The sequence below is a fragment of the Heloderma suspectum genome, chromosome 2 (assembly GCF_057233095.1).
Source record: "Heloderma suspectum isolate Gila_16-S chromosome 2, 16-S_ref, whole genome shotgun sequence".
NCBI lineage: Eukaryota > Metazoa > Chordata > Lepidosauria > Squamata > Helodermatidae > Heloderma > Heloderma suspectum.
Genome location: NC_139459.1, coordinates 378,252,026 through 378,275,726, shown reverse-complemented (window position 1 = coordinate 378,275,726; position 23,701 = coordinate 378,252,026). Strand labels below are relative to the sequence as shown.

The following is a 23,701-nucleotide window of genomic DNA, read 5'->3' as shown; positions in this document are numbered from 1 at the left end:
CCAACTGCCAGTTGCTCAGGGATTGCAGAACCAAATGGAGGCATGCTCTGGTCCCGCCCATCGGCCGAAGGCTGCCGGATTATGTTTGTGGGTATGTGTGAGTTCTGCGGTTTTGTGTATTATTACAACTTGTTGCCTGTAAGCTGCCTTGAGAATCACTGAAATCATAGAATCATAGAATAGTAGGGTTGGAAGGGGCCTACAAGGCCATCGAGTCCAACCCCCAATTTAAATGGGATATAAATCTTCAAAACAAATAAACGACTCTGTTTTTTATAATTACTTCTACTGAAATAGTTAACATTTAAAAAAAAATCTTCTGCCCAGTTAATTGAGAGCATATTTTTAGTTGATTGAAAGGCTTTTAATGGACGAGCTCAGTCAATAAATCAGCTGCACATTGAAATCCTAATTGTTTTCCAATAACAGACAGAGCAGAAAAATCCCCCCCCCCCCCGGAACCTGCTGCCCAGAGTGACAGTTTCCTCAGAGAACATCCCTTCCTCCTGGATGGCCCTCAACTTAAAGTTTTGTTTGAGCATCACATCAGCAAGAATCAAGAATGCCAAGCTAACCTTTTGGAAGCCATGTTTGCTGCAGAAACTACTTCTTATAAGCAAAAGAGCAATATCTAATCCTTTTGTAATATAAACCTGAGTTTAGCAAAACATGTGCCGAAGGCATTCAGCTGTTTGCTTGGGAATAATGTTTTCTTGAACGTTTTCATTAGACTGGGGGGAATGTCTTAGATCTCTTGTGATTATCATCTTACAGTGAGATACAATCTACTGTACAACATTTTTGTGATCACTGCACTTCAAAATATCAATAAACTTTGTTAAACTCTAATCTGATGCAGGCGGTCTGATATTGGGCTAAGGATGTTAGCAAACTGGCAGACACTTGAACCTAAAAGGCAAGGAGCCTGTCAGAAGCCATCCCCCCTCTCCCTGTTAGGCAACATAATCTTCTGACGCTTTATCTCAGAAAGCCAATGCTAGCATGATATCCACAGGTTATATTCTCCCAAGTATGTTGCACAAAACTCTGTGCCCGAAGCATTTTTTCTCCCACCAAACCCAAACCAAATTAAAAGGCCCTTACCCTGTGAGACACTAGAAGGATCTTAAATTTGGAGGGGGTTAGAGTAGCATAATGGAGGGTTGAAGGCTTTGGGGTTTTAGAGCAGTAAGCAAGGCAAATCCAGTGAGCCTGAAATGTAAGCAGCAGAGCGAAAGAGGGAATTTTGCCCCTGAGTTGGAAAGGCCCCCACTAAAATCTCCAGGCGACTAGTCTTGCGAATTGAGGAAAAGATATTAATGCTGGAGGGACACAGAAGCGCTACGGACAAATATTGGAAGACGGAACAAACTGTGGATGTGAGAAAGCCTGGAGCTTAGCCTGGAGCTTGACAACAGAGTGTGGGAGAGTGTAGTAGGATTTATGCAGTTGACGGTAATTGAAACTAACAATTCACACACACATACACACACACCCTGTGTGCATGGATAACTGCCAGCTCAGGATAACACTTCATGCATGTGGTGTCTTTAAGGTGTCACAAGACTCTTTATTGTTTTTGCTGCAACAGACTAAAAGGACTGCCTCTCTGGAAATTGTGAAACTCTAATAAACAAAGTTGCCTTTTCCCCCACTAGGAGTGTTGTTGTTCAGTCGTGTCCGACTCTTCGTGACCCCATGGACCATAGCACGCCAGGCCTTCCTGTCCTGCGCTCTCTCCCGGAGCGTGCTCAAGTTCATATTCATTGCATCCGTGATGCTATCTAGCCATCTCATCCTCTGCCGTCTCCTTTTGCCTTCAGTCTTTCCCAGCATCAGGGTCTTTTCCAGGGAGTTTTCTCTTCGCATTAGGTGGCCAAAATATTGGAGCTTCAGCTTCATTATCTGTCCTTCCAATGAGCAGTCAGGGTTGATTTCCTTTAGGACGGACTGATTTGACCTCCTTGCAGTCCAGGGGACTTGTAAGAGTCTTCTCCAGCACCACAGTTCGAAAGCATCAATTCTTCGGCGCTCAGCCTTCCTTATAGTCCAGCTCTCACAGCCATACATTACTACTGGGAAAACCATAGCTTTGATTAGACGGACCTTTGTCGGCAAGGTGATGTCTCTGCTTCTTACTATGCTGTCTAGGTTTGCCATAGCTTTTCTCCCAAGGAGCAAGCGTCTTTTAATTTCATGGCTACAGTCACCATCTGCGGTGATCTTGGAGCCCAAGAAAGTAAAATCTGTCACTGCTTCCATTTCTTCCCCTTCTATATGCCAGGAAGCGATAGGGCCAGATGACATGATCTTAGTTTTTTTAATGTTGAGTTTCAAACCAGCTTTGGCACTCTCCTCTTTCACCCTCAACAAGAGGCTCTTTAGATCCTCTTCGCTTTCTGCCATTAGGGTGGTATCGTCTGCATATCGGAGGTTGTTGATAATTCTCCCGGCAATCTTAATTCCGACCTCTGATTCATCCAATCCGGCATTTCTCATGATGTACTCTGCATATAAGTTAAATAAGCAGGGTGACAATATGCAGCCTTGTCGTACTCCTTTCCCAATTTTGAACCAATCGGTTGTTCCATGTCTGGTTCTTACTGTTGCTTCTTGACCCTCGTACAGGTTTCTCAGGAGACAGGTAAGGTGGTCTGGTACTCCCATCACTTTAAGAATTTGCCATAGTTTGTTGTGATCCACACAATCAAAGGCTTTAGCGTAGTCAATGAAGCAGAAATAGACGTTTTTCTGGAATTCTCTTGCTTTCTCCATGATGCAGCGAATGTTGGCGATTTGATCTCTAGTTCCTCTGCCTCTTCTAAACCCAGCTTGTACTTCCGGTAGTTCTCGGTTCGCATACTGCTGAAGCCTAGCTTGTAGGATTTTGAGCATCACCTTGCTGGCATGTGAAATGAGCGCAATTGTGCGGTAGTTTGAACACTCTTTGGCGTTGCCCTTCTTTGGAATTGGAATGTAAACTGACCTTTTCCAGTCTTGCGGCCACTGTTGAGTGTTCCAGATTTGTTGGCATATTGAATGCAGCACTTTAACAGCATCATCTTTTAGGATTTTAAATAGCTCAGCTGGGAGACTGTCATCTCCGCTAGCTTTGTTGTTACTAATGCTTCCTAAGGCCCACTTGACTTCACTCTCGAGGATGTCCGGCTCAAGTTCAGTGACCGCACTATCATGGCTATCAGGGACATTCAGATCTTTCCTGTATAGTTCTTCTGTGTATTCTTGCCACCTCTTCTTAATCTCATCTGCTTCTGTTAGGTCCCTGCCTTCTTTGTCCTTTATCATGCCCGTCTTTGCACAAAACGTACCCTTGAGATCTCCAATTTTCTTGAAGAGATCTCTAGTCTTTCCCATTCTGTTGTTTTCCTCGATTTCTTTGCATTGTTCATTTAAGAAGGCCTTCTTGTCTCTCCTCGCTATTCTCTGGAACTCTGCATTCAGTTGGGTATATCTTCCCCTTTCTCCCTTGCTTTTTGCTTCCCTTCTTTCGTGAGCTACTTGTAAAGCCTCATCAGACAGCCACTTGGCTTTCTTGCATTTCTTTTTCTTTGGGACGGATTTTGTTGCTGCCTCCTGAACAATGTTACGGACCTCCGTCCATAGTTCCTCAGGCACTCTGTCTATCAGGTCTAATCCCTGAAATCTATTCCTCACCTCCAGTGTTACTGTGTCTCTAACATCTGCATGAAGGGGTATACTTTCTACAGATACACCTTTAACCAGCATGGAGATTCAGTGATCCAGATAGCCACACCTATAAAATTTCTGCCTGTTGTGCAGCTGTTAAATATATAGGACCCTTGTCCGCAACTACAATGTGGCAACCCTAAAGGGATTACCCCAGGGGGTGGGGTGGGGATAAAAAAATAGAGTCCTAAATGTGGAATAAATGATCAAAAGATATGGGTATCGTTGTTTTTCACTCTGCATAAATTGTTTTGGTATAGCTATCACACTTGTAAGATACCTTGTTAACAGTCAAAATTTGGAGGAGACCTTCCAAGAAAGCAGCCACTTTTATTGTTATGATTATGAGTTTGTTACTGAATGTAGCATATAGCCATCAGGACTAGTAGCCACTGATATCCTTTTCCTCCATGAATTTGTCCAATCCTCTTTTAAAGCCATCCAGATCAGTCATCACTACAACTTGTGGTAGTGAATTCCATAGTTTAAATATGCGCTGTGTGAGGAAATTTTTCCTTTTATCTGTCCTGCATCTCCCACCCATCAGCATTATGGGATGATCCCTTTGGGTTTTAATATTATGAGAGAGGGAGAAAAATATCTCCCTGCCCACTTCCTCCACACCATGCATAATATTTTACATCCCAAATCCCCATCCTCAAATCAGCCCCTTACATGGCATAGTAATGTAATAGTAATTACATAGTAATTACATGAAATAGTAATGCATAGTAATTACATGGCATTACATGGCAAATCAGCCCCTTACATAGGGGCAAATATTTTTATTGTATTTGCCTTCCCCTTTCTAAAAAAACAAATAAATAAATTTAGAAGAGCTTCAGTAAGGACTGGTGAAATTTGGTGAAATATGAACCACCAACACCCGTCCCCCTGCAAGGAAAAATGTCTTGAAAATAAAGGGCAACAGAGCAAAGGGCTGAATGTGCCTGATCTTGTCTGATCTCGGAAGCTAAGCAGGGTCAGCCCTGGTTAGTACTTGAATGGGACACTGCTTGGGAACACCAGGTGTTGTAGGCTTCCTGCATGGAGCAGGGGGACGGACTCGATGGTCTTGTAGGCCCCTTCCATGGTTTAACTCATGTCTCTTCTGGGTCTCTGAGGTAGATGCTGGGCCTGTTCCCAACATAGGCCTTGGCTCCTTAGCAGCAGCAGCACAGTAGTCTCATCTCCTTCATTTTGCCTCTTTTTACCTCAAAACGGCTAGGTTTGTGTGCTGCTGTTTGGCATAAATCATGCCGCAGCCTTGTATCTCACAAAGGGAAGGGGCTGCTGCCTAAATAGCAACACTGAGGCCTAGCAGTTTTGAGGTAAAAAGAAGCAAAATAAAGGGGAAAGCCACGCACAGATAAAAGCAGTCACACTACTGCTGCTAAGGTGCCACGGCCTATGTGAAGAACAGGCCCAGTCTACCTCAGAGACATGACTGAGACCAGGGGTGGGCAACATTTGGCCCTCCATATGTATTGGCGTAGAATTCCCACCAGCCTTAGCCAGCATAGCCAAGTACAGAATCATAAGCCTTGGAAGGGGCCATTTTGGCCTTCGGGTCCAACCTCCTGCTCTGTTCCGGAATCTGACGGGAGTGAGGGGTGAGGGGAGCTGTAGGCCAAAAACCTGGAGGGTGACAAGGTGCCTACCCCTGCATTAGACACAGACCCCCCAGGCATGCAGCATCTACAGATGATGCCTGATAATAATCGCCAGTTAAGAAATCTCAGAGCAGTTGGCGTTCAACAGCCAAAAGAGCCAGTGTGGTGTAGTGGCGAGAGTGACGGACTGGGAGCCGGGAGGTCCGGGTTCTAGTCCCCACCCGGCCATGGAAGCTCACTGGGTGACTTTGGGCCGGTCATACACGCTCAGCCCAGCCCACCTCACAGGGTTGTTGTTGTGAGGATAAAACGGAGAGGAGGAGGATAATGTAAGCCGCCTTGGGTTCCTTGCAAGAGGAAAAAAGGCGGGATATAAATGCGATAGATAGATAGATAGATAAATAAATAAATAAACCCCTGAAGAACCAGTCAGGTTGGAAATTTCTGCCTGCTGATGCTAACTACTATTAAACTGCAATCCTATACGGATGTAGCTGGTAGTAAGCCCCGTTGAACGCAGTGGGACTTAGTTACTGTGAGGAGACGTTCATGGGATGTTTCGTATCCATCTCCCTGTATTCAAAAAAATACATAGCGTGCAAATGAGTAAGCTGTGGGTAGCACGTGTGTGTGAAAGAGAAGGGGAAGACTTTCTCTTTTTCTTATTTTTCTTTCATCCATCCCACCCGCCCACACCCCGCTCTTCCTCCCCCTCCTCCCTGCCTTTCTGTATAAGTGGAATTCATACTACGGCGTTGAACTTCAACTAAAAGTTTGGTTGGGTGCATAGATCTTTTTTTTTCTTTCTTAAATGTAGAAATATTTTTTAAAGGGTGTGAGCAAGAGACTCTGGGAATGATATGAGCTCCTGCACTCGCATAATTCCCAGGGTCTCTCTCTCATAGACTCTTTAAAAAAAATCATTTTATGGGACTTTGCTGCCTGTGAGACTTCGGATCCTGCTTCAGATGTTATTTCCAGGGAGGGGGGCAAGGCTGAGCACGGGGCAAAGGCCTCTTTGGGAGCCAGTGCCATATGGGAGAGGGAAACTGGGAGCTATCTTCACCCCTGGGAAGTTCCCAGGCATCAGTGGAACCAGTTTGGTGCAGGGGATAAGTTTTTGGTGGGAGAGATCTGGTTCAAATTCTTATTCAGCCATGACATGCACTGAGTGGCCTTTTGCAACTTAATGACTCGGTCTGATCTACCTCACAGGGTTGTTGTGAGTCTGGAATGACAAACCTGTACTGGAACTTGCCCTGAGATTGGGGCTAGAGTGGGAGGAATCTAAAAGCACAATCCCATGCATGTCTATCATATCTCCCCTCGGTCTTCTCAAGGCTAAACATGCCCAGTTCTTTCAGTCTCTCTTCATAGGGCTTTGAAGAGAGACTGAAAGAACTGGGCATGTTTAGCCTTGAGAAGGGAACACTGAGGGGAGATAGAGTAGCGCTCTTCGAGTACTTGAAAGGCTGTCACAGAGAGGAAGGACAGGATCTCTTTTCGATACCCCAGAGTGCAGGACACGGAATAATGGGCTCAAGTTACAGGAAGCCAGATTCCGGCTGAACATCAGGAAAAATGTCCTGACCGTGAGAGCAATACGACAATGGAACCAATGACCCAGGGAGGTGGTGGGCTCTCCCACCCTGGAGGCATTCAAGACGAGGCTGTACACCCATCTGTCGGGGATGCTCTGACTTGGATTCCCGCATTGAGCAGGGGGTTGGACTCCACAATCTTAAAGGCCCCTTCCAACTCTACTAATCTATGATTCTACTCAGAAATAAGCTTATTCCTAGTTATATTTGTATAGGATTGCAGCCTAATCCTGCATCAAGCAGTCTGCAAAGTATCCCTCTTGCATAAGTCTTGTCAGAAACTAAAGGTGAATCTGAACTGGCAAGCCAAAAGGGATTTCTTTGGTTTTTTTAAGCAGCAAAGTTAGGAGAACTGAGAGTTCAAGGCTGCTGTAAATAGGGCCGTTCTTTTTCTCCAACAGCCACAGCCTGGAGGGCTGTGGGGGCTATTGGTGTGTATGTGTGTGTACACATATAAATATATTTTTAGATATATTACTTGGAATATACGAATGGTTTGCTTTTGTTTTTTGTTTTTTATCTTTTTATTAAATGTCTTCTTCTTCATATCATTATGGGATTTTGATTATTACCATTCTTTGCTGGCTAAACCTGTAATGTTTATTAATACGTGTTAATTGAATGGTAATATATGGCCAATGGAAATGGATTGTTTGCTCCCGTTCCTTTGATATAAGACTGAATAATACCTGCAGTGTTTGGAAGAGTGCTGTATAGGTATAATTTGCAATTGGATTTATATTTGGATATTTGGTTTGTTCTTATTTGAGTTGAATATAATCCTTTTTTCCCTCCCCCCCCCCTTCTTTTGCCATCTCTCCCCCACTGACGATTCTGATTATGTTGTTGGTATTGTTTATTTCATTTAGAAAAATAAAAGAAAAATTGATTAAAAAAGAAAAGAAAAATTGATGTTTGCCAAATAAGCTTTCAACATGTGACAGAAGAAACGTCATAAGCTTCTGTTCCTTCAAGAAATGGAGGAGAACAGAGTTCGAGCAGAGAAAATGACCCAAATCATTTTTGCCTCTTGTCAACGTTTCTGGGTGCATGTCCATGCAAATTACGAGTGTCAGAATAAGATGCTGAGTCTGCCTGGCAACCCTTGGGGCCTGACTGAGGATACACACCTTTCTGCTGTAGGAAGGGGAGCAGTCCCCCAAGCCCCAAATGGAGCCCCCACACCAGATCAGGCAGGTGTGATGAGGTGGCACGAGTGGGAACAGGACACAACTCACTAGGTAGCATGTTCAGCGGTGCCACAGGGGGTGGCAGGAGATGTTCTATTGGTGGCATCCCAAGCAGAGCTCTCAGTGTTACAGTTGGTGCTTGCACCAGTGGTACGGTGGGAACCATTGACACTGAAGGGAACACTGGTGGAGGAACTACGGACATTTCCTGACTTGGAGGGGTCCCGTTGCCATAGCCGATGGGGTGTGTCAGTACCAATCAGGCAAAGACCTATCTGGATAGCGGCAGCAGGATCTGTATACATCTCCACAACATCCATGACACATCTCAGATGAGGTTTGTTGACACATTACTGGTGCCAAGGAAGACCCCAACAAGACAGAGGTTGTTTAGCCCAGTCCAAGAAAGGTGAATGTGATCAATTTCAGGTGAATTTTTTCACAAGGAAAATAAATTCATTAAGCCTAAATGTTTTATAATCAACCAAATGCAAAGCTTTAGTTATTTTTATTGGAATACTTGTAAATATTTTAAAACTATTTAACTCAGTCATTCTATACACTGTTTATTTTTAATTTTTTTTAAATGAAAACTCATCAAACATGTTAACGTATTAATTTGAGCAAAGGACTATGGATTTATCTTTATTATATGTGCACACATGCTTCCTAGAGGCAGCCACCTGGGGAAAAAAGTTAATGACACCTTTGAAACTGCCCAAATTGACAGGTATTGTATCCAGTCATTATAGTAATTAATTTTAGAAAACATACTTTTAGAAATGGAACAATTTCCATAGAAAATACGTAGTGCTGGAAAACCAACCACCCCACATCATCTATTTTATTTATTTACTGAGTTCTAGTCCCCACTCTTCGATATCTATATACTAATGCCCAGAGTATGGGAAACAAACAGAACGAACCTGAACTCTTAATACAGGAGGGAAATTATGACTTGATAGATGTAACTGAGACTTGGTGGGATGACTCTCATGACTGGAATACAGCAATTGAAGGATATAACTTGTTCAAAAGGAACAGGAAGAACAGAAAGGGAAGTGGGGTTGCACTATATGTGAAAAATACATATCTCTGCACAGAAATACAGGAGGATGAGCTTGGTAACATCTGGGTTAAAATAAATGGAGCAAAGAATAAAAGGAACATGGTAGTTGGGGTCTACTACCAGCTACCCAATCAAGGAGAAGGCAAGGATGAATTTTGTTTGTTTGTTTATTAAATTTCTTAATCGCCCATCTGGCCAGTCACCCGGCCACTCTGGGCAATGTACTTTTGAAAAGCAAATAGCCAATGTTTCAAGGAAGCATGATGTAGTAGTAACGGGGGACTTCAATTTCCCCGATATCTGCTGGGAGACAAATTTTGCAAAACGTGGCTCCTCCAGGAAATTCCTGACTTGTGTTGCTGATAATTTCCTCCTACACAAAGTAGAGGAAGGAACTAGAGGATCAGCTCTCCTTGACTTGATCCTAACCAACAGAGATGACTTAGTGGATAAAGCAGCAGTTACAGGAACTCTGGGCGAAAGTGACCATGTTATACTTGAGTTATGGTTCTAAGGGAAGCAAAAGGTGGGTGTAGCCAAATGTGTACCCTGGATTTTAGGAAAGCCGATTTTAATAAACTCAGAACAATGATCAGTAAGGTCCCATGGCAAGCCACACTAATGAGAAAAGGAGTCCAAGATGGGTGGGAGCTTTTAAAAAAGGAAATTCTCAAGGCACAATTACAAACAATTCCAACAAGAAAAAAAGGTGGAAGACAACACTGGAATCAGCCGATGTGGCTTCACAAAAAGCTTAGAGATCACCTAAAAACAAAAAAAGCACACATATAGGAAGTGGAAGGAAGGCCAACCAACAAAGGAACAGTACAGGCAGGTAGCACAGAATTGCAGGGATGGCGTCAGGAAGGCTAAACCTGAGAACGAGCTGAGATTAGTGAGGGATGCTAAAAGCAACAAAAAGGCTTTCTTCAGATACATGCATAGTAAAAAAAAAAAAAAGAGGAAAGAAATGGTGGTTCAGCTATTAAATAAGTATGGCAAAATGATAACAGATGACAAAGAAAAGGCAGAGGTGCTCAATTTCTACTTTCGCTCAGTCTTCTCCCAAAAGAGGGTCTATGGCCCCCCTGGCAAAGGCGAAGTACAGGCTGAAGGGGCAGGATTGCAGCTTGAGGTTGATAGGCACATGGTCAAGGAACACCTAATTACTTTGAATGAGTTCAACTCTCCAGGGCCAGATGAACTGCATCCTAGAGTAATAATGGAACTGGCAGAAGAACTCTCAGAACCACTGTCTATTACTTTTGAGAAATCATGGAGGATGGGTAAAGTGCCTGATGACTGGAGGAGGGCTAATGTTGTCCTTGTCCTCAAAAAGGAGGAACCTGGGAACTACAGACCAGTCAGTCTGACATCAATCCCTGGGAAAATTCTGGAGCAGATGATAAAGCAATCAGTCTGTAAGCACCTTGAAAACAATGCAGTGATTACTTGAAGCCAACATGGATTTGTTAAGAACAAATCCTGCCAGACGAAACTGATCTCAGTTTTTGATCAGGTCACCTCCCTTGTGGACTGTGGGAATGCTGTGGACATCATATACCTCGACTTCAGCAAAGCTTTCGACAAAGTGCCCCATGATATCCTGATGAGCAAACTAGCTCAAAGTGGGCTAGATGAAGCAACAATCAGGTGGATGCACAGTTGGCTACAGAATGGGACTCAAAGAGTGCTTATCAATGGGATCTTCTCAAACTGGGGAGAGGTAACGAGCGGGGTACTGCAGGGCTCAGTCCTGGGCCCAGTGCTCTTCAACATTTTTCTTAATGACTTGGAGGAGGAGGTGCAGGGAATGCTGATCAAATTTGCAGATGACACAGAATTGGGCAGGATAGCTAATACCCTGGAAGACAGAAACAAAGTCAAAGTGATCTTGATAGACAAGCGCTGGGCAAAAAACAACAGAATGACATTTAACAGGGATAAATGCCAAGTTCTGCACCTAGGAAAAAGAAAGCAAATGCACAGTTACAAGATGGGGGTACTTGGCTCAACAACACTACAAGCAAGAAGGATCTTGGAATTGCTGTTGATCACAAGCTGAATATGAGCCAACAATGTGATGCGGCTGCAAAAAAGGCAAATGCTCTTTTGGGCTGCATTAATAGAAGCATAGCTTCCAAATCCCGGGAAGTACTAGTTCTGCTCTACTCAGCACTGGTTAGGCCTCATCTGGAGTACTGTGTCCAGTTCTGGGCACCACACTTTAGGAAGGATGCTGACAAGCTGGAGAGGGTTCAGAGGAGGGCAACGAAGATGATCAGGGGACTGGAAACAAAGTCCTATGAAGCGAGGCTGAAAGAACTGGGCATGTTTGGCCTTGAGAAGACTGAGGGGAGATATAATAGCACTCTTCAAGTACTTGAAAGGTTGTCACAGAGAGGAAGGCCAGGATATCTTCTCAGTCATCCCAGAGTGCAGGACACGGAATAATGGGCTCAAGTGACAGGAAGCCAGGTTCCAGCTGAACGTCAGGAAAAACTTCCTGACTGTAAGAGCAATACGACAATGGAACCAATTACATAGGGAGGTGGTGGGCTGTCCCACACTGGAGGCATTCAAGATGTTACTGCTGGACAGCCATCTGTCGGGGATGCTCTGACTTGGATTCCTGAACTGAGCAAGGGGTTGGATTCGATGGTCTTATAGGCCCTTCCAACACTACTATTCTATGATTCTGTGAACATTTGTATACCACTCCACACCTGCAATATATTCCAGAGCAGTGAACATAAGACATAAAAAAGTAAAAAGATAAAAAGAATTAAAACACCATATTATTATTCTTTTAAAAAATTGAATGCCAATCAAAACCGTGGCTGGTCAGTTAAGGAATGCTTCCTGGAATAGAGCTGTTTTCAGGAGGCGCCGAAAGCAACACAGTATTGGTGCCAGCCTGACCACCAGGGGCAGGGAGATCCAAAGAAAGGGGGCCACCATGCTGAAGGCTCATCTCTGGGTGGACTCCAATCGGGCCATAGGTTCATGTGGAACCACCACGAGCATGCCCTCTGATGACCTCACTGACCAGGCAGGTTGATAGGGAGAAGGTGCTCTCTCAGATATCCTGGTCCCAAGTTGTTTAAGGCTTTGTAAAACCTTAAATATGGCCTGGTAGCGAATAGGCAGCCAGTGCAGTTCCCTCAGCAAAAGAGCTGGATGCTGAAAAGGTTCTGCACAAGCTCCAGCTTTCGGAGCAGCCTCAAGGGCAGCCCCGCATAGAGCGCGTTGCAGTAATCCAGCCTTGAGGTTACTAATGCCTGGACCACTGTGGCCAAGCTATTCCTGTCCAGGAAAGGCCATAGTTGGCAAACTAGCCAAAGCTGGTAAAAGGCACTCTGAGATCTGAGTTCTAGTCCCCACTCGGCCATGGAAGCTCATGGGGTGACTTTGGGCCTGCCACAGACTCTCAGCCCAACCTACCTCACAGGGCTGTTGTTGCGAGGGTAAAATGGAGAGGAGGAAGAGGATAATGTAAGCCACCTTGGGTTCCTTGCAAGAGGAAAAAAGGCAGGCTATAAATGCAATGAATGAATGAATGAATGAATGAGTGAATGAATGAATGAATGGATCTTGGATCAGTGGGGCATGCCAGGAGCCCCGTTCATTCCAAAACGTGGCATAATGCCATGTGTGCAAAGGAACAAACACAGCACTGGTCAGCAGTTGTTTTCTGGGCCCAGTTCAAGGTGTTGGTATTGACCTTTAAAACCCTATACGGTTCCAGCCCAGTCTATCTTAAGGAGTGCCTCCAACAACACCAAGGACGCCGCTCAACGAGATTGGCCTCAGAAGGTTTTCTGTCTGTCCCATCAGCCAGGAGAGCTAGGCTGGTGAGGACTAGGAAGATGGCCTTTTCTGTGGTGGCCCCCACTCTGGAATTCCTTCCCTAGTGACCTCCGCCATGCCTCCTCTTTGCTGAGCTTCCTCCGGGCTTTGAAAACCTGGCTGTTCAGGTGTGCATTTGGGGTGGGTTAGGGTTTTTTTTAGAGCAATGTTTTGTTTAGTTGATTATGTTGTATTTTGTGTTGTTATTTGTATTGTACGCCAGGTAGCCGGCCAGATGGGCGGCTAATAAATCTATAAATCATCATCATCATCATCATCATCATCAATCTTGTTCCTCCATTGGAATAAATGGAGAAGCCTCTGCAGAAGATGCACCTCTGTGAATCTGGGTCCCAGACTGTTGTGGCACCAGCAGATTTGGTGATTTGGTGTGGCAAAGCTTTTTTGGAGGGGAAGGGGAGGAAGAAAGGGGGCATCTTTAGACACATGGAACAGACCAATCCTGACTACTTTTTATTGCTCGATATGAACAGCTCTCAAAGCATCTTAAAAGGAAATTAGTCATCATGCAAAAGTTGACATCTCATCTAACCCAAGGAAGTGTGGCCATAATATTTTAAAACTCCAACTTCCTCTTTCTTCTTGGTATCTCGGACACTTCCTCTTGTCTTCTCTGACACATGGCAGAGCAATTCGTCATCCTCTAGTCCTCCTCTCTCAGCTGTTCTGCTGGTGCAGCTGCGCCCTCCAGTGCCCGATGGCTACAAGGCCGCTTCTTCGTCCTCAGCTGATTTCCCAGAAAAGGCCGAGTCAGATGGCAAGATGCCACTTAGCGCTGCTGAACTCCGCCCCAGCTATACCCAAGAAGCTTCTGAAGCAACAGCAGAGCAGCCAGCTTTTTCCCACTTGGTAGGCAGAAATCCACATGGTGCAGCTTTTTTAAACAGGGAGGTGCATTGATGTCTTGTCTAACTGATTGCATCTATGCCGCTCTGGGAGCGCTTTTGGCTGAGGAGCGGCATAAAAATACTTCAAAAGTATAAATAACATACTATAGTGGCCAAGTTACATCTGTGGTGCATGGTATGTGACAGACTGGACCGCTCTTCTTCCTGGGGCTGTGGGCCGCTTAATTGAAGAAGAACCAGCCACCACGGAAGCAGTCCATGGTGCACCAGGCATGTTGTACCCAGTCGTTCGTTCGTTCTGATTTTGAACCTATCTAGAGAGATGGAGGGAGGGTAGCCACCCTCTGAACACAGGAATAAAAACCTATAGAATAACATGGCCACTAAAATAATTCTAGGATGGAGTTCAGGGCAAGTTCAGAGCATCAGTTCCCTCCATTGGCTGAAATGAGTGGGCTGAACAAGTATTAATGGAGGTGTGGAAGCAAGCATGGGTATGATCAAAAACAAAGATGGCAAGGACCTAACAGAAGCAGAAGTGATCAAGAAAAGGTGGCAAGAATATACAGAAGATCTGTATAGGAAGGATAATAACATCGGGGATAGACTTGACGGTGTGGTCAGTGAGTTAGAGCCAGACATCCCGAAGAGTGAAGTTGAATGAGTGAGTGAGTGAGGCCTTAAGAAGCATTGCTAATAACAAGGCAGCAGGATACGATGGTATCCCAGCTGAACTGTTTAAAATCTTGCAAGATGATGCTGTCAAGGTGATGCATGTCATATGCCAGCAAATTTGGAAAACACAAGAATGGCCAACAGATTGGAAAAAAATCAACTTATATCCCCATACCAAAAAAGGGAAACACTACAGAATGTTCAAACTATTGAACAGTGGCACTTATTTCACATGCCATTAAGGTAACGCTCAAGATCTTGCAAGGTAGACTCCAGCAATTCATGGAACGAGAATTGCCAGATGTATAAGCTGGGTGTAGAAAAGGTAGAGGAACTAGAGACCAAATTGCCAATATCTGCTGGATAATGGAGAAAGCCAGGAGTTTCAGAAAAACATCTATTTCTGTTTTATTGACTATTCTAAAACTTTTGAATGTGTGGATCATAACAAATTGCGGCACGTTCTTGGTGGTATGGGGATACCAAGTCATCTTGTCTGCCTCCTGAGGAATTTGTATAACGACCAAGTAGCAATGGTAAGAACAGACCACGGAACAACAGACTGGTTTAAGATTGGGAAAGGAGTACGGCAGGGTTGTATACTCTCACCCTACCTATTCAACCTGTATGCAGAACACATAATGTGACGTGCTGGGCTTGATGAATCCAAGGCTGGAGTTAAAATCGCTGGAAGAAACATTAACAATCTCAGATATGCAGATAATACCACTTTGATGGCTGAAAGCGAGGAGGAGCTGAGGAACCTTATGACGAAGGTGAAAGAAGAAAGTGCAAAAGCTGGGTTGCAGTTTAACCTCCAAAAAACCAAGATTATGGCAACCAGCTTGATTGATAACTGGCAAATAGAGGGAGAAAACGTGGAGGCGGTGACAGACTTTGTATTACTAGGCGCAAAAATTACTGCAGATGCTGACTGCAGCCAGGAAATCAGAAGACATTTACTTCTTGGGAGGAGAGCAATGACAAATCTTGATAAAATAGTGAAGAGCAGAGACATCACACTGACAAGAAAGGTCCGCATAGTTAAAGCAATGGTATTCTCCATAGTAACCTATGGCTGCAAGAGCTGGACCATAAGGAAGGCTGAGTGAAGGAAGATCTATGCTTTTGAACTGTGGTGTTGGAGGAGAATTCTGAGAGTGCCTTGGACTGCAAGAAGATGAAACCAGTCCATGCCCCAGGAAATAAAGCCAGGCTGCTCACTTGAGGGAATGATATTGAAGCCCAAACTGAAGTACTTTGGCCACATAATGAGAAGACAGGATACCCTGGAGAAGATGCTGATGCTAGGGAAAGTGGAAGGCAAAAGGAAGAGGGGCCGACCAAGGGCAAGATGGATGGACGATATTCTGGAGGTGACGGACTTGACCTTGGGGGAGCTGGGGGTGGCGACGGCCGACAGGAAGCTCTGGCATGGGCTGGTCCATGAAGTCGTGAAGAGTTGGAAGCAACTGAACGAATAAAAACAACAGAAGCAAGCACACAGCTGGCAGTGCTGGTCCTCCTCAGCTTCCTGGTACGCAACCAAATCTCAGCACAGGACACCTCAGGCCCCAGGCCAGTGGCATTAGTCCCCTCCCTGACATGTTGGTAGCTCGTGACAACTGACCCTAAATGTTGCAACCCTAAATTGCTGCCATTAATGATGTCCATGGAAAGATCACACAACTCTTGTTGTTGTTGTTCAGTCGTTCAGTCGTGTCCGACTCTTCGTGACCCCATGGACCATAGCACGCCAGGCCTTCCTGTCCTGCGCTCTCTCCCGGAGCGTGCTCAAGTTCATATTCATTGCATCCGTGATGCTATCTAGCCATCTCATCCTCTGCCGTCCCCTTCTCCTTTTGCCTTCAGTCTTTCCCAGCATCAGGGTCTTTTCCAGAGAGTTTTCTCTTCGCATTAGGTGGCCAAAATATTTCAGCTTCAGCTTCAGTATCTGTCCTTCCAATGAGCACTCAGGGTTGATTTCCTTTAGGATGGACTGATTGGACCTCCTTGCAGTCCAGGGGACTCGTAAGAGTCTTCTCCAGCACCACAGTTCGAAAGCATCAATTCTTCGGCTGTCAGCCTTCCTTATAGTCCAGCTCTCACAGCCATACATTACTACTGGGAAAACCATAGCTTTGATTAGACGGACCTTTGTCGGCAAGAGGATGTCTCTGCTTCTTACTATGCTGTCTAGGTTTGCCATAGCTTTCATCCCAAGGAGCAAGCGTCTTTAATTTCATGGCTGCAGTCACCGTCTGTGGTGATCTTGGAGCCCAAGAAAGTAAAATCTGTCACTGCTTCCATTTCTTCCCCTTCTATATGCCAGGAAGTGATGGGGCCAGATGCCATGATCTTCATTTTTGTAATGTTGAGTTTCAAACCAGCTTTTGCACTCTCCTCTTTCACCCTCAACAAGAGGCTCTTGAGATCCTCTTCACTTTCTGCCATTAGGGTGGTATCGTCTGCATATCGGAGGTTGTTGATAATTCTCCCAGCAATCTTAATTCCCACCTCTGATTCATCCAACCCGGCGTTTCTCATGATGTACTCTGCATATAAGTTAAATAAGCAGGGCGACAATATGCAGCCTTGTCGTACTCCTTTCCCAATTTTGAACCAATCGGTTGTTCCATGTCTGGTTCTTACTGTTGCTTCTTGACCCTCGTACAGGTTTCTCAGGAGACAGGTAAGGTGGTCTGGTACTCCCATCACTTTAAGAATTTGCCACAGTTTGTTGTGATCCACACAATCAAAGGCTTTAGCATAGTCAATGAAGCAGAAATAGACATTTTTCTGGAATTCTCTTGCTTTCTCCATGATCCAGCGAATGTTGGCGATTTGATCTCTAGTTCCTCTGCCTCTTTGAAACCCAGCTTGTACTTCCGGTAGTTCTCGGTTCGCATACTGCTGAAGCCTAGCTTGTAGGATTTTGATCATCACCTTGCTGGCATGTGAAATGAGCGCAATTGTGCGGTAGTTTGAACACTCTTTGGCTTGCCCTTCTTTGGAATTGGAATGTAAACTGACCTTTTCCAGTCTTGCGGCCATTGTTGAGTGTTCCAAATTTGTTGGCATATTGAATGCAGCACTTTAACAGCATCATCATTTAGGATTTTAAATAGCTCCACTGGAATACTGTCATCTCCACTAGCTTTGTTGTCACTAATGCTTCCTAAGGCCCACTTGACTTCACTCTCAAGGATGTCCGGCTCAAGTTCAGTGACCGCACTATCATGGCTATCAGGGACATTCAGATCTTTCCTGTAGAGTTCTTCTGTGTATTCTTTCCACCTCTTCTTAATCTCATCTGCTTCTGTTAGGTCCCTGCCTTCTTTGTCCTTTATCATGCCTGTCTTTGCACAAAATGTTCCCTTGAGATCTCCAATTTTCTTGAAGAGATCTCTAGTCTTCCCCATTCTGTTGTTTTCCTCGATTTCTTTGCATTGTTCATTTAAGAAGACCTTCTTGTCCCTCCTTGCTATTCTCTGGAACTCTGCATTCAGTTGGCTATATCTTCCCCTTTCTCCCTTGCTTTTCGCTTCCCTTCTTTCCTCAGCTACTTGTAAAGCCTCCTCAGACAGCCATTTGGCTTTCTTGCATTTCTTTTTTTGGGGGGATGGATTTCGTTGCTGCTTCCTGAACAATGTTATGGACCTCCGTCCATAGTTCCTCAGGCACTCTGTCTATCAGGTCTAATCCCTGAAATCTATTCCTCACCTCCACTGTATATTCGTAAGGGATATGATTTAGGTCATACCTAAATGGTTTAGTGGTTTTCCCTACGTTCTTCAATTTAAGCCGAAATTTTGCAACAAGAAGCTCATGATCTGAGCCACAGTCAGCTCCAGGTCTTGTTTTGACTGACTGTATAGAGCTTCTCCATCTTTAGCTGCAAAGGACATCATATCTTTTAGCCTTGTGATACGTTCCATGGGGTTTTCTTGGCAAGAATACTGGAGTGGGTTGCCATTTCCTTCTCCAGTGGACCACATTTTGTCAGAACTCTCTGCCATGACCTGTCCCTCTTGGGTGGCCCTGCACGGCATAGCTTATGGCTTCACTGAGTTACGCAAGCCCCTTCGCCACAACAAGGCAGTGATCCATGAAGGGGCACACAACTCTAAGCTGAGGCTATTGCATTCATTTTAATAAATATTTTAATAAATAACAATGGTGATAAAAATACCCCATAGCAATTTAGCCAGAGATCCCACTCAAAATGGTCTTTCAATACTTGTGGAAAGTGCTCAGGCTTGGACTTTGGCCGGCCTCCAGGTGGACACTGGTGGATTCCATGTTAGAAATTCAGTTGCGAGACCTGATTCCCAAACAAAACAAAATAGTAACAACTGCCAGATGGGATCCATTCTTAGGAGGAAATATTAGGCAGATGCAACCCAACCACCCCAATATGATAGCAGTACCTATACAAATAGTGGCAAAAGAGGTGTCACTGGAGGGCTTGGTCTCCTTGGGAGGTGGATAAAGCTCCCTGGATCAGCTAGAGAGGAAGAGGCTTTGCCTTCCAGAGACACCGAGAGAGCCAAGAACAAGGCCCAGGAGTTCCAGCTCCTGTTCCGGCTTCATCCAAGAGAACCCAGGACTCCTGGCAACCAGGGCCGGCCCAAGACATTTTGCTGCCTGGGGCAAATTAGAAAATGGGGGGGGCTGCATATGCTCTGTGTGCCCCCGCCTCCCAACGCACTACTCAGATATCAGGTTCAAATTCCAGCTTCCCCATTAAGGTCCTGGGGTTACCTTGCCCCAGTCTCAACTGCTCAGCCTAACCTACCTCACAGGATGGTTGTGAGGATAAAAATGGGGAGGGGGGGGATCTTGTAAACCACCTTTAGCGCCTGGAGAAAAGGTGGAATATACATATAATTAAATAAAGTTAAGAATAGATAGAGTTAAAGAAACAGGATTCTTACAATATGCTGTAAATAGTTCAAAGCAAGCTTCCCTAGCATGCAAAATGACTGTCTTGTGCATTGCAGGGTTTCTTACAATGTGCACGCATGGACACACATGAGCAAAGATAAGATGCATCAAATGACTGTTAATGGCCCTGATGGCATTTGTCACTTGGGTTGTATATAAATCTAAGTAATTAATAATTGAATTAAAGTACTTGTCTTTGAGAGTTAATTTTCAGAGACCTTGGGAAGGCAGCTAAGGCTGCAATCCTATGCACAACTTACCTGGGAGAAAGCCCAATTGGCAATTGAACATCGTGGGACTGATTTCTGAGTAAACATGCATAGGACTGTGTGAGAAATCCTAAAAACTGGCACAAACCATCTCTTACAATGAATATTAATAATTCAATAGCTGAACAAGATGTAATCTTGCTTCTCCTTTGCCCCACCCATCTGCCTCCATATTTTTAATGATCATCAAGATGTGAAACAATCTTTGCTATAACATTTCTCCACGCCATCCCTCCTGCACTGTTAAGGATGAAAAGGCAGGAATTCTAAACACACTTCTGGAGGGAGCTGCTGTGTTTGCTGTGACCCCGTTCTCCTTTCCTGCACTGCAATTGTAGGAGTAGGATAGGATGGTGTCCTAGCTGGCTGGAGTATAGTTTGGAAAAAGGGCAAGAACACATTTAGGCATCAGGAGTTTTAAGGGTGATACAATGAGACACACACACCCAACCCTCAGTTAAGAGTATGTAAATCAGCTTTTACGCGTTTTTCAAATAAAAACTGGACAGCCATTTGTCAGGGATGGTTTGACTTGGATTCCAGCATTGAGCTGGGGGTTGGACTTGATGGTCTTATAGGCCCCTTCCAACCCTACTATTCTATGGTTCTATGATTCTATGAAACCAAAGCGGGGAGGGTCAGGCAGGTCCACCCTGCCTGCCAGGACAGAAGCCATTTTTTGCCAGCTGACTGTGAAGAAGGGAGGGACTCAAAATGACCTCCTCCTGTTGGGAGCAGCTGCTTGGCTGGCGAGATCACAGAAAAGAAAAATACAAAGCAGTGTTGCAGTGGAACCAGGGCTCTCAGGGACGCAGTGCAACGCTACCTTAATAGCAGGGACGGGGTGTTCTCTGCCAGCCCCCTCACAATTCTGTCTCCTCTAAGGGTAGCTGCCATCCCCACAGTAGCTGGGGAGAAAAAAGACCTGCGCCTGGTGGACATGAACGTACTGCAGCTGGTTTGTTGATGTGGATCAACGCAGCTGCTTGCATTTTTGGACTCTCCTTGGGGGGGGGTATGGCTGTGGGGACTCTCACGCCCTTCAGCCTTTGCCATGACACCATTGCACATGAGGCGTTAATCCCACAATGGGCCCGTCTCATATGGGTGGACCAGATGTCACTGTCTTCAGTCATAATGCTCCTGTGTCTCCCCACCACTTCCGTCTTTGTTCTTACTGCAAAAACACAAAACAAAGAGTGTTAAAGAGAAAAAGATGGAACACAATGCCTTCTAATTGCCTTCTAATTAACTGTAGGGGCCCTCCATCTGGAAACACCCTTCAAAGATTATTGAAGATTTCAGCCTGGATATTAACATCCAGAAGATGCCTGAATACCTACAGCTGTTCTAACGGCAACACAAGTTGGCACTACATTGAATATTTGCCAGAGGAGAAGGAGATGGCTCCTTTCCTGTCCAATGAACAGGCGACCCATCGTGAACAAACCCACTGTGTACTTGGCACATGCTCAGAGACACCTTGTCTGTAGACTGATTACTTTCAAACACAGCTTCCTGTCAGGGAGAAACGATGCACTGAACATGCTCAGAGTCATTGTGTCCTCAGGTCATTCAATAGAATCAGCCCCTCTTACAAAAAAGGGCTCTGACAGACTTTGTGCCTCAGGTCTCCCCTTCAAAACAAATTTCATTCCCCCCCCCGGGGGGGGTATAGCTCTGCATGTTCAGCCAGAGACCAGCTGAGGTTTAATCAACTGAAGGACAAAATATATGGCAAGATTGGCACAGCAGTAACCGGAACCTGTGTTCATTTCTTTCCACAGGCCCCAGTAGACTAAAGGATGCTGTTCTGGCAAACTCCGGTCCATCCTCTGGTTACTATCAAATAATGGCCACTCTTTTCACAGATTACATTAAAAGTGCCTCTGAGCTTCTCTTGCAATATTTGCACATGTTTTTTCATGCAAAAGAGAAATCAGAGCAGATCAATTTTAAAAACTAAATGTCAAGATTGTTGTCAGGGGTCAGCATTGCTGGGCATCTGCCAAGGCCCACACTCTCGCAGGGGCCCCTTGCCAGCATCAAGAGTCTCCTGGTCCTGCTGTTCTGGCAGCAGCAAGGACAAGGAATATCGTTCTCCACTTCCGTTGTGCTCTCCTTCTCCAGGGGGTTGACGAATGTGTCCAGACAAAAAGGGCAAGCAAATGGACATCAGAAACAGTGGCACGGAGGAGGTGTCTCCACATGGGCGGGGGGACACAGCATCTTGATCAAGGCCACCCCAAAACCTGGAGCCAGCCCTGCTAAATGTGAGGAAGGGAGGAGGAGGGCAGACCTCACCCTTAATTTGTGTATGTTCGCTGTCCATAGTTGGGAACCCATCAAAAAGCCCAAAGCCCAAAGTTGCAAAACCTTTGAGGCTGCAACTCTCTCTTTGTCTGGGGAATGTCCTGGGCAGAGGTTGGATGCTTTGCTGGGAATATCTTTGGCCCAGATCCCATGTTAGGCACACTGAAAGGTTGAACACAAGCTGAGCATAAGACAGACAGAAGATGCTGCATCTTTCAAGAAACAGGGAAAGAGAAGCAGCAATCCCTCCATACCCAGCTCTGAAGATGTTTGTTTGTTTGTTTACTTATTACATTTATATTCTGCCCTTTTCCTCCTTAAAGAACCCAAGGTGGGGAACATAATCTTCCTCTCCAGTTTATCCTCACAACAACAGCCCTGTGAGGTAGGTTGGGCTGAGAGTGTGTGACTGGCCCAAAGTCACCCAGTGAGCTTCTATAGCTGAGTGGGGCTTAGAAGCCGGATCTCCTGACTCCCACTCCAACACTCCAGCCACCACTCCACACTGGCTCTCTTTTGGATAAGGGTTATGATGCCATCCTGTGAGGTCACAGGCTAAGTAAGGAATTATTCAAATTTCTCTTTCCAGATCTTCACAGATATGAAAAGGGTCTTTTAGGGCGCAATCCTACGCATGTTTAGACAGAGAAAAGGCCTAAAATTCCCAGCATTCCCCAGCCAGCAAGCTGTAGGCCTTTTCTCTGTCTAAACATGCATAGGATTGCGCCCTTAATTTCTTAAGGAAAAGCCAAATATAGCTGTGGGATGGATGGTGCCCAGGGTCCATATTTCCCCTGGTCTGCTGCCAAACACTCTGAAGGTGGTTAAATGTTTCAGCCTGGACATTTGCATTGTAAAAAGGCTTGAGGGTGCTTCCAGCCTGCGGGCTCCCAGAATGGCCAATTTGAAGACATTGAGCTGCTGTTCCATCTTTTCCTCCTTAACAGGCTTTCCCTAGAAGAAGAAAAAGATGGGAGGAGCAGTGGGAAAGCAGAAGAGGGTTGCAAATGGAAGACAAGGGCGTCTGGGTGGGGAGTTCTGTCAATGAGGCAAGGCGGTTTCACAATCAAAGCCCTACCTGGATGCCCCCTGAATACCTGTGGCAGTTCTAAGAGCTACACTTGGTGCTGCCTCCAGTATTTCCCCCTGGAAAGAAGGACAACGTCTCCTACCAAGTGCACAAGGGGTTCATCAGTAAGTAATCCTGATGTATAGTCTGCACATGCTCAGAGACACGCTGCTTTACACTGATGTCTTTCCAAAGCTGCTTCCCGTCAGGAGCAAAAGATGCTGTGAACATGCTAAAGAAGGCATACGCGACCTTTTCAGACCCATGGGCCTATTTGGCAATTTGGGAAACTCCTGGGCACTACCATAAAATGGCTACCACTGGAGGTGTGGCAAAGGACAAGGAACCTGCCCCAAAGACTGAGTACAAGGCAGAGGTGGGGTCGAAGCCCCAACATACTACACCCCTCTGAACCCACAGCTGGCAAGAAAATGTGTTAGTCTTTTAAAAGAATAAAGAGTGGGAGGGTCAGGGCACCTTGTGGGCCACCAGGAAAGGTGCCCAGGGGTGCGCTGGAGCCCACAGATGC

General features: G+C 45.3%; 1 long non-coding RNA gene across 1 annotated transcript in view; it reads left to right on the top strand.

Moving 5' to 3' along the window:
• Positions 1-23,701, top strand: part of LOC146356295 (uncharacterized) — an 867,031-nt gene that overhangs the window by 218,518 nt on the left and 624,812 nt on the right. The gene's annotated exons all lie outside the window — the stretch shown is intronic.